This window comes from Sarcophilus harrisii, chromosome 3 (assembly GCF_902635505.1).
Source record: "Sarcophilus harrisii chromosome 3, mSarHar1.11, whole genome shotgun sequence".
NCBI lineage: Eukaryota > Metazoa > Chordata > Mammalia > Dasyuromorphia > Dasyuridae > Sarcophilus > Sarcophilus harrisii.
In genome coordinates, this window is record NC_045428.1 from 77,682,671 (window position 1) to 77,693,522 (window position 10,852).

Sequence of the window (10,852 nt, forward strand, 5' to 3'; positions counted from 1 at the left end):
ACTATAACTCATTATACCTACTAATTGGACATTACCTGACAAGCACCTCATTGCCTGACAGGGGAAAAATCACACACACACCAGCCTGACAATTAGGGACCAAACAAAATCTAACAAGTCCTTCGGGCCATGGGTACTGACCTGCTATACTGTCTGGCACTATTCGAGACTGCTACATCCACTGAGGACTTAGAGATGTCCAGCTAATGGAATTTCTCTTCCTCCGGGGGGGATGACTTCAACATTAGAATCTGCAATCTGGGTACAGAGGCTGTGGAAGGAGGCTCCCCTACCTCACAAGGGTGTAGTGAGGCTTAATTAATTGTTAGGAAAGCACTTTGAGATCCTGGGATGAAAGGCACTATATAATGATAATAATTTGCATCCACAAGGTGCCTTTCTTCAGTAGAATTCGAAGTACTTTATAAACATTAATTAATCCACACAACACCCTAGTGAAGTAGGTAAGTTTTCCCAGGGTACGCTATACAAATCCACCACATTATGAGTAGAAGCAATAGTATGCCTTAGCACTAATTGCATCTCCTTATTTATTTATTTATCTATTTATTTACTTATCTATTTGCTTGCTGACTTGCTTTGCTCTGGGGCAACCTCTAGAAAGGCTAGATTTCTTTCCACCCTGCCTCCTCTTATAGTATGTCTGCATTGCCCTTCTCTCCAGATCGTCCCCATATCATATTCTGCTGGAGCGTTTCACAGCTAATCATTTTCTCTAGAGGACACGTGTCCTGAGCTATGCAAGACATAAACAGCTGTCATTCCAATGGATATTAATGCCTATTGTCTCCCATTCTGGAACCCTCTGCCTCCACCATACAAAGAGAATTAGTGGGGTGGGGGGAAGAGAAAGGGAGAGGGTGACATCTGTTTGAAAGACAGTAAGCAGCCATACTGTAGAGACTGCACCTGGTTTCTACTTGGGCTTTCTGGCCTTCTGTCTTTGTTGCCAGTATATTTTACATTTTGCTTTTCATTTCCATCTACCATGGGGTTATGAAATGGTGGGGGTGGGAGATGGGGGGGGGGGACAAGAAGGGAGAGAGAAAATTCTTGTTCATGAGTAAATAGAATCGCCAGACTTCCCAGGCATCATGGATCTGTTATGAATCAATGATAATATAGGAGAGGCTATGATATTAGGACCCAAATAGCTCCCCCTAAATCCCAACAGTTCGACCACTGAAATAAACCAGAGAAAACCAACACCCCTCAGCTAGACAAATGACTTCAACATGCTAAGTAGCGGCTGACTTGTCAGTCTTGAGTGATCCTAAGATTAGAGCCTCTGTTCCGACATTCCTCCTGGCTTTAATTCTACACATACTCGTTGCCTGCAATTTTCCAGATTGAAAAGGAAAGGAGAAGAAAAACTTGCTTGCTGTCAAAGTTCTACAAATGCACCCCCACTTTAAGACAGCTGTCTCTCACTCAGCTTCCCAAATGGCCCATCTCCACCACCAGTAGTGGAAGTGATGTTCAATGAATCGATGTCTCATAGGAAACACTGTCAGACTGCTAGCTGCCCCCACAAGATTGCAGTCTGCTTGTTTCAGGCAGAAAGCATTCTGATCAAAAGGTTTCTGGTTTTTGATCTAGCGGTTTTTATTTTATTTCATTTTTTAAAACTTGGACTAGAGAGAAAATTATGTTTGTACATAGTTGTTTACATGTGGTTTTCCCCCTTGAGTTTTTCAAGAGAAGGGACTGTCTTTTGCTTTTCTTTGTATCCTCAGCACTTAGCACAATGCCTGGCACTGAGTGGGAGCTAAATAAATATTTATTAACTGCCTGATTTAAGGACCAGAGGGGATTTCTTAGGAAAAACAAAAAGTAACTGATTTATTCTGTTGGACAGGGGAGCATATAGTCTGGTAGAATTAGGCATCCTGGAATGAATCCTAGATATAGAATTAGAAGACAAACATTCAAATCCTGCTTCTGTCATTTTTTGGCTGCGTGACTTTGGAGAAGCCTTTGTGTCTCATTTTCCTTATGTTTAAAGTTTCAGGGTTGGACTAAATAGTCTAAAAGTTCCCTTCCAAGGTCGTCCAGTACAACCTCAGTCATTTTTCTTTTCTTTTTTTTTTTTTGTTTAGTTTTTCATTTTATAACCATATACTTAACTCTATAGACCTGCCTGACTTGTAGAAGGAAGATAAAAGCCAAAGAGAATTGTAGCCAGTAAGAATAATAAAGGTTACAAATTATGAGAACAGATGGGATTGGGGGAAAGTGGAAGAGGGTCTCTCCCCTCTCACAGAAGGGGGTTTGATGGGTAAGAGGAAAAACAAGACAAATAATTTATGGGAGTTGTCCACAGTCAGCAATGGCGATTTTCTTGTTGGACTAAAGTGTTCCATGACTTTTGAGGTGGTCATACCTTTTTTTTTTTTTTTTTTTTAAACCTGGCCAAAGATTCCCTCTTTGTCATCTATCCAATCATCATTCTTAGTGATATAGCTGTAGACTGGGATCTCTTTGTACAAAGTCTAGCATTTGCCATGATCATGATACCAGGACTAGGGTGTTTCAAGAAGAGATCCCCATCAGAGAACCTTTATCTTGTAAATGACCAGCACCAGAGTGCTTCAGGATGAGGTTCCCATCAGAGAATCTTTATTTTGTAAATGGACATAGCACTAGTGCCATTAGGGTATATAAAGTTACTCCTCTTACACACTAACACAGAAATGACTCTGGGATTACAGAATCCCTTGTAATCAAAATCCCTTTTCTTTAATGCTCGGAGCATGGATATTTTCTGCTGAATTTGGAAACTTATCTGCAAATAAATCAAAAGTAATTTGACTCAACGATCTTTTATTGATGGTGGTGTTGAAGTACATGAGAATTCCACAGAAAGATGACCTAAGGTCAATGTGTAGCCTGGGGGAAAATGTGGTGCCCAGTAGATCAAGGAAGATGGGATCCCCATCTGTTGTTATCTACAATGTCTGTTCATTTTTGTAGAAGAGATCTGTTGTTTAGCTGTTCAATTTTGTCCTAGTCTTCATGGCCAATGGACCATACATAGCTAGGCCTTTTCTATGGCTTTTTCCACCCTCCACTATCTCCCAAAGTTGTTCAAGCTCATGTTCTTTGTTTTCATGATACTCTCTATCCATCTCATCTTCTGCCATCCCTTTCTCTTTTTGCCTTCAATCTTTTCCAACATCAAAGGCTTTCCAATGAAGAAGAGAACAAGACTTTGAGTAAATCTTTTAGAGAGATTTCCCACACTAGTTGATTTCTGGATGAGGAAGTAGAAAAAAGGAAAAACTTTGGTCCTAATATATAGTTACTAAATACAAGAGAGAAATAACCATTTTTTGATACTTTCAAATTGGGAGGAAGTTCAACTCTTTAATTTTAAAGATGAGAAAACTGAGTTTCAGTGAAGTGACTTGCCGAGGGTCATACAGTTAATAAAGCCTGACATGGAAGACAGATGCTCCACATGTGAACTGTAAGTTTTTAAACTTTTAAAAAGGTTATCCAGGAGTGTGCTGATGAATGCTTAAGAACAGGTTCTCTGGGAGGAAAAAAATACACATATGTATACACACATAATACATACATATATACACATATATGTAATATACACACATACATATGTATGTATAGATATGCAATCTAAATATATAATATATAAACCACTTTTAAATTTAATGTTTTTGACAGATTAACTTAACAGAAAATTTAACATTTTCTTTATCAATTTAATCCTAGACAATCAACAAAATTAATCAATCAAGCCCTGATTCATAGCATCTGTTAATTTCTGAAATATAAATGCTTTGAATGAAAATTTAACAGTTGATTCTCCAGAACCAGCATGGGCTGGTGCCATCACAGCCTGCCCCTAATCCCACTGGTCCCTTACCAGACATTTACCTACATCATCTCATTTGATTAAAGTCTCAGATAAATGAAAACTATGTCTCATTGTAGATCAAGATGTCTGCCTGACTGAACATCACAAGATTTGTGGATTTAAATCAAAGTGTATTTCTTCTTCAGCAGGACCAAATGGGTAGCACCCAGAATTGAAATTAAACATTGCTGCTGGCATGGAAAGAAATTTAAAGCAAACATAGTAATCCCTTACTGGATTCCTGCTTTTGAACCCTCCCCTTTCCTCTTCATTTAGCCAAATCTTACCCTTTTTTCAAGAGCCCTGCTCAGATCTCAAGTCCTCTCTAAAGCTTTCCATGACTTCAGCAGTTGGGTTTGCTTTAACAATTTATTATACTTGTAGGAAGGAGCCTGTTCCAATTTTCTTGTTGTCTGGAACTATCATTTAAATGATTTGTTATCTAACATTTTGAAAAAATCCCTATCCCCTCAATTAGATTGTAAATTCAGGGTCCACTAGATTGAAGATTCAGAGTTTTATAGCCCTCTGTATTACCTTTTTTTTTTTTTAATCACTTAAAAAAATCTTCCAGGGTCCAGAAACAATGCTCAAACTAGTATTTGCTCAATACATATTTATTGTTTTGATCTAACTTTGTTTGGTGCTTTAAGGAATTTAGCAAAATCACTTCCTGTTGCTTATCTGTGTCCACTCTGGAACCTAGAAACCAATTCAAAGTCTCAGGCAGCTACCCAAAGTTCTTGTGGTTTCCTGAAGTTTCTAAAAGATGCTTGGTCTCTTTGTTCAGTGTTTTTGAGAGGTGGGTGTTCCCAGCACTTAATTAGAAATGATTGATTTGCAAAATTCCACCTGATAAAAATGGCCAAAGCAAGGGGGCTTAATCCAGAAGTTCTTAATTGTGTGTGTCTGTGTCTGTGTGTCTGTGTGTGTGTGTGTGTGTGTGTGTGTGTGTCTGTGTGTCTGTGTCTGTGTCTGTGTGTCTGTGTGTGTGTGTCTGTGTCTGTGTGTGTGATGGGCCCCTTTGACAGTCACTATAGTGGACTTCTTTTCAAAATAAGATTTTTAAATGCAAGATAAACTACAAAGAATACCAATTACACTGAAATAAAATGATCTTCTATTTAAAACTAAAGTTTCCAGATTAAGGATCTGCTGTCTAAAAATCATAGAAATATTAGAAGGGGTTTTAGAGGTTATTTTGTTCAGCTTTCCATTTGTTTGGGAGGTCTTATATTTCTTGGAGGTAGGAAGGTCTTCAATGCATTGTCCCTTCTGACATTGTGTCTTGTTCCAGAGCTGTTATTATTCTGACAGCAGCTCAATCGACTCCCTTAACCTTGTTAATCTTCCTCCTCCAGCTACCATTTGTACCAGTGGGGGCCTCAGATTTCCTTTCCAGAGAGCCCTTTCCTAAACCAGCTCTTGAAATGGAGGCCTTCTGGGTTTGGACATCTTCTCTTAGACTACCTATCAGACTGTCACACCCACCCTGAGATGGAGTTGAACTTGTGACCTGCTAGCAAAGGGTCTATATCTTAGCTACTGACTTTTCAAGTTAACCAGGTCACACATAAAAGAAGAAATGGATATGGGGGGAGGCAAAATTTAAAGCTTCAAAAGGTCAGACCACCAGAGGAAGAAAGCTGGCTGTCAATCTTAGAGGCAGCTATTAATGACAAACGTCCTCTGGTTGGCCCCTAGAACTGAATAGTCCAGTCATCCAAGCCATCAGTAATTCTCTGTTAGTTATTTCAAATTTATCTATCCATTCATCCATCCATATATAATATCTAAATTATATATCAATATGCTATATATTTTTATATTATAATTATACAGATATATAATATCTACATATTACTTATAGAATTTCTTTAATACATAGTTATACAATATAGTTGTTGGCACATTGTCTCATCCATTAGACTGTGAGCTCTCAAGAACAGGGACTATCTTTTGTCTTTCTTTGTAACTCCAGCACTTAGCACTGAACTTGGCACATTGTAAATGCTTAATAAATGTTTACTGACTGGCTGATAGAGTAGAAAGAGTATTGGATTTGGATTTAGGGAATCCCACTTTGTATCTAGGTTCTGCTACTTGCTAACTGTATAACTAACACTGGGCACACCACTTTCTATCAATCTCATCAATAATTATGTATTTAGTTCTTGGGGCTATATTTAGGGAAGGACATTGATAAATTAGGTGTTAATAAATAGGAGAAGGTCTTTAGAATTGTGTGTTGCATTCATGCCAGGGTCAGGGTACTCTTCCAATTCAAGAAAGTTCCTTCATACTTTATAAAGGGATTAAGTATAATCATTAAGGGATAATAATTAGACTCGTTATTTTATTAGAGGCAACTCCCCCTCTCAGTGCAGTTCTCTGTCCCTCATTAGAGAGATACCTAGAACAATCAGAAGTTATGTGATTTGCCCAGTGTCACTCACTCAGTATGCGTTAAGGGTAGAACCTGAATCTGGGCTCCAAAGCCAATTTTTTTTCTATAGATCCATAAATGTACTTTAATATCACTTTACCTGTTTATTTTCTGTTCTTATTCTATGTTCAAAAACCAAATCCTCTGCACATTTCTCTATGCTTTCCCTAAGTCTCCTTTTTCTCCTCCAGACTAAACATTCTCAGCTCCTTCAGTAGATCCTCACATGGCATGAACTGGAATGCTGGCACTATCCTGGATGTCTTCCTCTGGATGTTTTCCAGCTGATTAATAGGGAATTCTGAATGCTTCCATCTTTTCTCTAGCTTACCTTCTCTGAATTCAGACCAGCCCAAATAGTTGAGCTGTCAACTATGTCAGAGAAATGTCTGGGCCTGGTGTCCTGAACATATTAAGACAGCACTGAAACCCTTCATTGAAGTGATATATGTTACCTTTCCCAAAAAAATATGTCCAAATGTCCAAAGAGATCTCCTTGCCTAGCCAGAGACCCTGCCCATCCACCCCCTGAATTATTTGGGATATTCCCTGGAGCCTTCTTTATCTCTTTCCCAGGGACAAGATCCTCCCTTACCCACAATCTCTCTTCCAGTCCCTTCCCTTCCTTCTCACTGATGGGTTGGAGGGAATCAGAATACTCCTGGCTTCACGGTGCCACTTTTAGGTTTTCCTTCTAGTATCAGAACCTTTTGTCCTCAAGGTTCCCACTATACAAAGTTATCATCCAGGTAGATGATCATGAGACATCACTGACCATCAGTGATCCTGATGGACATCTATCAAACTCCAAGATTTTTTCTTTCTCTCCTCAATGAGTTTAGTGCTTAGCTCACAATCTTTCTCTTCAACCCAATTCATGCCCTCATATTAGGAGATTTCAACATACATATTGATGTTCCCTCAAATACTTTTACTTTCTAGGTACGATGAACTCAATTCTTATAATTTATTCCATTTTATATATCTCATTTCCACAAAGAGATAGTCATACTCTTATCTTGTGTTACATATAAGCGTTTCACTTCCATGTCCACAAACTCTAAAATTTCTTTTTTCTCCCCTGAGGCAACTGGGGTTAAGTGACTTGCCCAGGGTCACATAGCCAGGAAGTGTTATGTGTCTGAGATTAGATTTGAATTCTGATCCTCCTGACTTCAGGGCTGGTGTTCTATCCATTGCACCACCTAATTGCCCCTCTGAAATATCTTTATATCATCATATTCTTTTATCAATTCACCCTTTCCCTGTGCCTTCCAGCCCTGTTTTTTGTTCTCACAATAATACTCATTTCCTTCATCCTTTTGGTTTTTTCCCATGCCATTGCACCTACATTGGCTAAATTCTCCCTGTCCTTATTTCTAGCCCTTGATAAACCAATCTACTCAACTATTCACTATTCTCTACCCTGAGATTCTTTGCCCTTTTATTCAATTATTTTTTATGTCTTGCCAAATCCCAACTCTAGATTATCTTCACTTTCTTCCTCTTTTGCAGCTGAAGTGAATTATGAAACTTTGCTAATTGGATTCACCGCAAAAAATATGGTATCTAATCTCAACTGAGCCTCCATGGCAAAAAGGCAATTATTCTGTTTCTTTCTAATTGGTCTATATTCCATTATTCACAGAGATAATTCCAAACTTTCATGTTTCTCCCCAAGCCTTCCAAAAGACCCTCCCCATCTCCCAAGCTCCACCATCAACTGAGGTCTTAAACTCATACTTCACTCAAAAAATGAGGTCATTCATTGAGTGATTACTCTTTTCCCTCTTCCTTATCTCATAGTACTCAGACTTCTTTCCTCTGTATCTCTTCCTTAACATTTATCTCATATGAAGAGGAGGTTCTTCTCCTTCCCAAGGCCCACCTCTCATTCTCATTCCTTCTCATTTTCTCTAACAGTTTGATTCTCACTAACATCCCCTCTTATTTTCAATCTCCCTACCATTGTCTGCCTCCTTGTTGTTCATAAATATGTACATCTTTTCTGTCCTTAAAAAAAAGTCTCATATGATCTGACCATCCCCAGATCTCTTCTCTCCTTCTCAGTCATACTCCTTTTTTTTTTTTATTTCTTTTTTCTTTTTCTTTCTTTCTTTTTTTTTTTTAATTTAATAGCCTTTTATTTACAGGATATATGCATGGGTAACTTTACAGCATTAACAATTGCCAAACCTCTTGTTCCAATTTTTTACCTCTTACCCCCCACCCCTCCCCAGATGACAGGATGACCAGTAGATGTTAAATACATTAAAATATAAATTAGATACACAATAAGTATACATGACCAAAACGTTATTTTGCTGTACAAAAAGAATCAGTCAGTCATACTCCTTAAGAAAGACACCTCCATTTATATATATATATATATATATTTAACTATGCAAAAGAGGCCATTTTCTACCTAATTTTTTACTCAAGGGATTGTGATTAAGACTAAATAAGAAATTACAAAAGCCGACTGAAAGTTTCCAGATTATATGGCAAGAAGGGGTTATTTCCCCAAGAGTTCAATCCATCTCTATAAAGATAAAGGGAATATATTGCCCTATGAAAATCACAGGGAGCGTGTGTGGAGAGGGGGTCTCTCTCTTAGTCATTGCTGACAAGATTCTTGCCAGAGATCCTATGCCAAGAAGGATATCTATCTGAAAGCCAGTGTGACTTCAGAAGGGGCTAAGGGACAGTTGATGTGTTTGTGACCCCACAGCTTCTGGAGAAATGCCAGGAGCAGAACAGAGGTATATATATGACATTTGTAGATCTGGCCAAGGCCTTTGATACCATCACTTGTGAGGGTTTGTGGAAAATTATATCAAAATTTGGTTGCCCAGAGAAGTTCATCAGTACAGTATATCAATTTCATGATGGCGTGCTTACCTGGGTTCTGGATGATGGACATTGCTCTTGAACTTTCTTGGTCACCAATGGAATAAAACAAGGCTATGTGCTTGTTCCCATGATTTTTAGCATGATGTTTTTGTGGCAAATGCCTTCAATGGCAAACATAAGCTCAAATAAGCTATTGCATTGATGGAAAATTCTTCAACTTGAAAGGCTATAAACCAAAACTAAAGTGGAGGGAGTGTTGCACATGATTTTTTGGTTGCAGATGATGTGTACTAAAAAGCTGAGATATAAAAATTAGGGATTGATTCTCTGTGCTAATTTTGGCCTAAATTCACCCCAAAAATACAGGTACTCCATTGGCCAGAACCACACCATCCATATGTGGAACAATTGGTTATGGTAAATGGAGAAGTTTTGAATGCTGTGGATAAGTTCACTTACCTTGGCAGTATACTTTCCAGGGATGTCTACATTGATAATGAGGTTGACACACTCATTGCTAGAGCTAGTTAGATGTTTGGGAGACTCTGAAGATCTACAGAGACATTGTGCTTACCTCATTGTTGTATGATTTTGAAACCTGGACAGTATATAGTGCCATGCCAGGAAACTGAATCGCTTCCATTTGAATTGTCTTAGAAAGATTCTGAAGATCACCTGGTAGGATAAGATATGACATTAAAGTTCTTTCTCAAACTAAACTGCCAAGCATTCCCACTCTGCTGCAGAGAGCACAACTGCACTGGGCTGGTCACCATGTCCAAATGCCAAATATATACTTGCCAAAAAGATTATTTTATGGAGAACTCGCCCAGAGCAAGGGCTCACAAGGTGGTCAGAAAAAAGTGATACAAGGACATTCTCAAGGTCTCTCTTAAGAAGTTTAGAATTGATTGTGTGACATGGGAGACACTGGTACAGAATAGCGTGCCCTCATTGGGAAAGGTGCTGGGTTCTATGAGCAAAGAAGAATTGAATTAGCCCAAAAGAAACACAAGATGTACAAAGTTAGAAAATTTATCCCAAATGTTCATGGGGACTATTTGTGCCTGACCTCTGGCTGAGCCTTCTGAGCTCATATTGGTCTGATCAGCCACATTAACTTCCATTAACTTGACTCTAATGTAATGATGTCATTTTAATCCTCTTCAAAAATGAAGGACATAGAATATAGGGCATATATAAGATAAAGTATTATATAGTATATATATATATATATATAATATTCTATATTAATAGAATGAATGACTAGATAGATATTTAATAAATACTTGTTGACTGAATGACCCTCTTATAGAACTAGATAATCTAAAAGATCCCTTCCAGGTCTAAAAGCTCTGATTTTATGTTCAAACTTTGGTATCCACTTTAGACAAATTGAGAGACTACAAGAAGTACTCCAATGCCTTGTCAGAATATACAAGATTGTATATCAGAATATACAAATCTCTGAGAACTGGGACTCCAAATGAAACATTTTAAATTAAGATGGGGAAAACAGGATTTTGTGTGTGTGTGTGTGTGTGTGTGTGTGTGTGTGTCCTATTTGGACTTGCTCAGTATTCTGGGATCTCATTTAAAGTTTGCTTTTACAAATATGGTTCTAATCAGGAATGAAATCATAGGAGGAGAAGGAC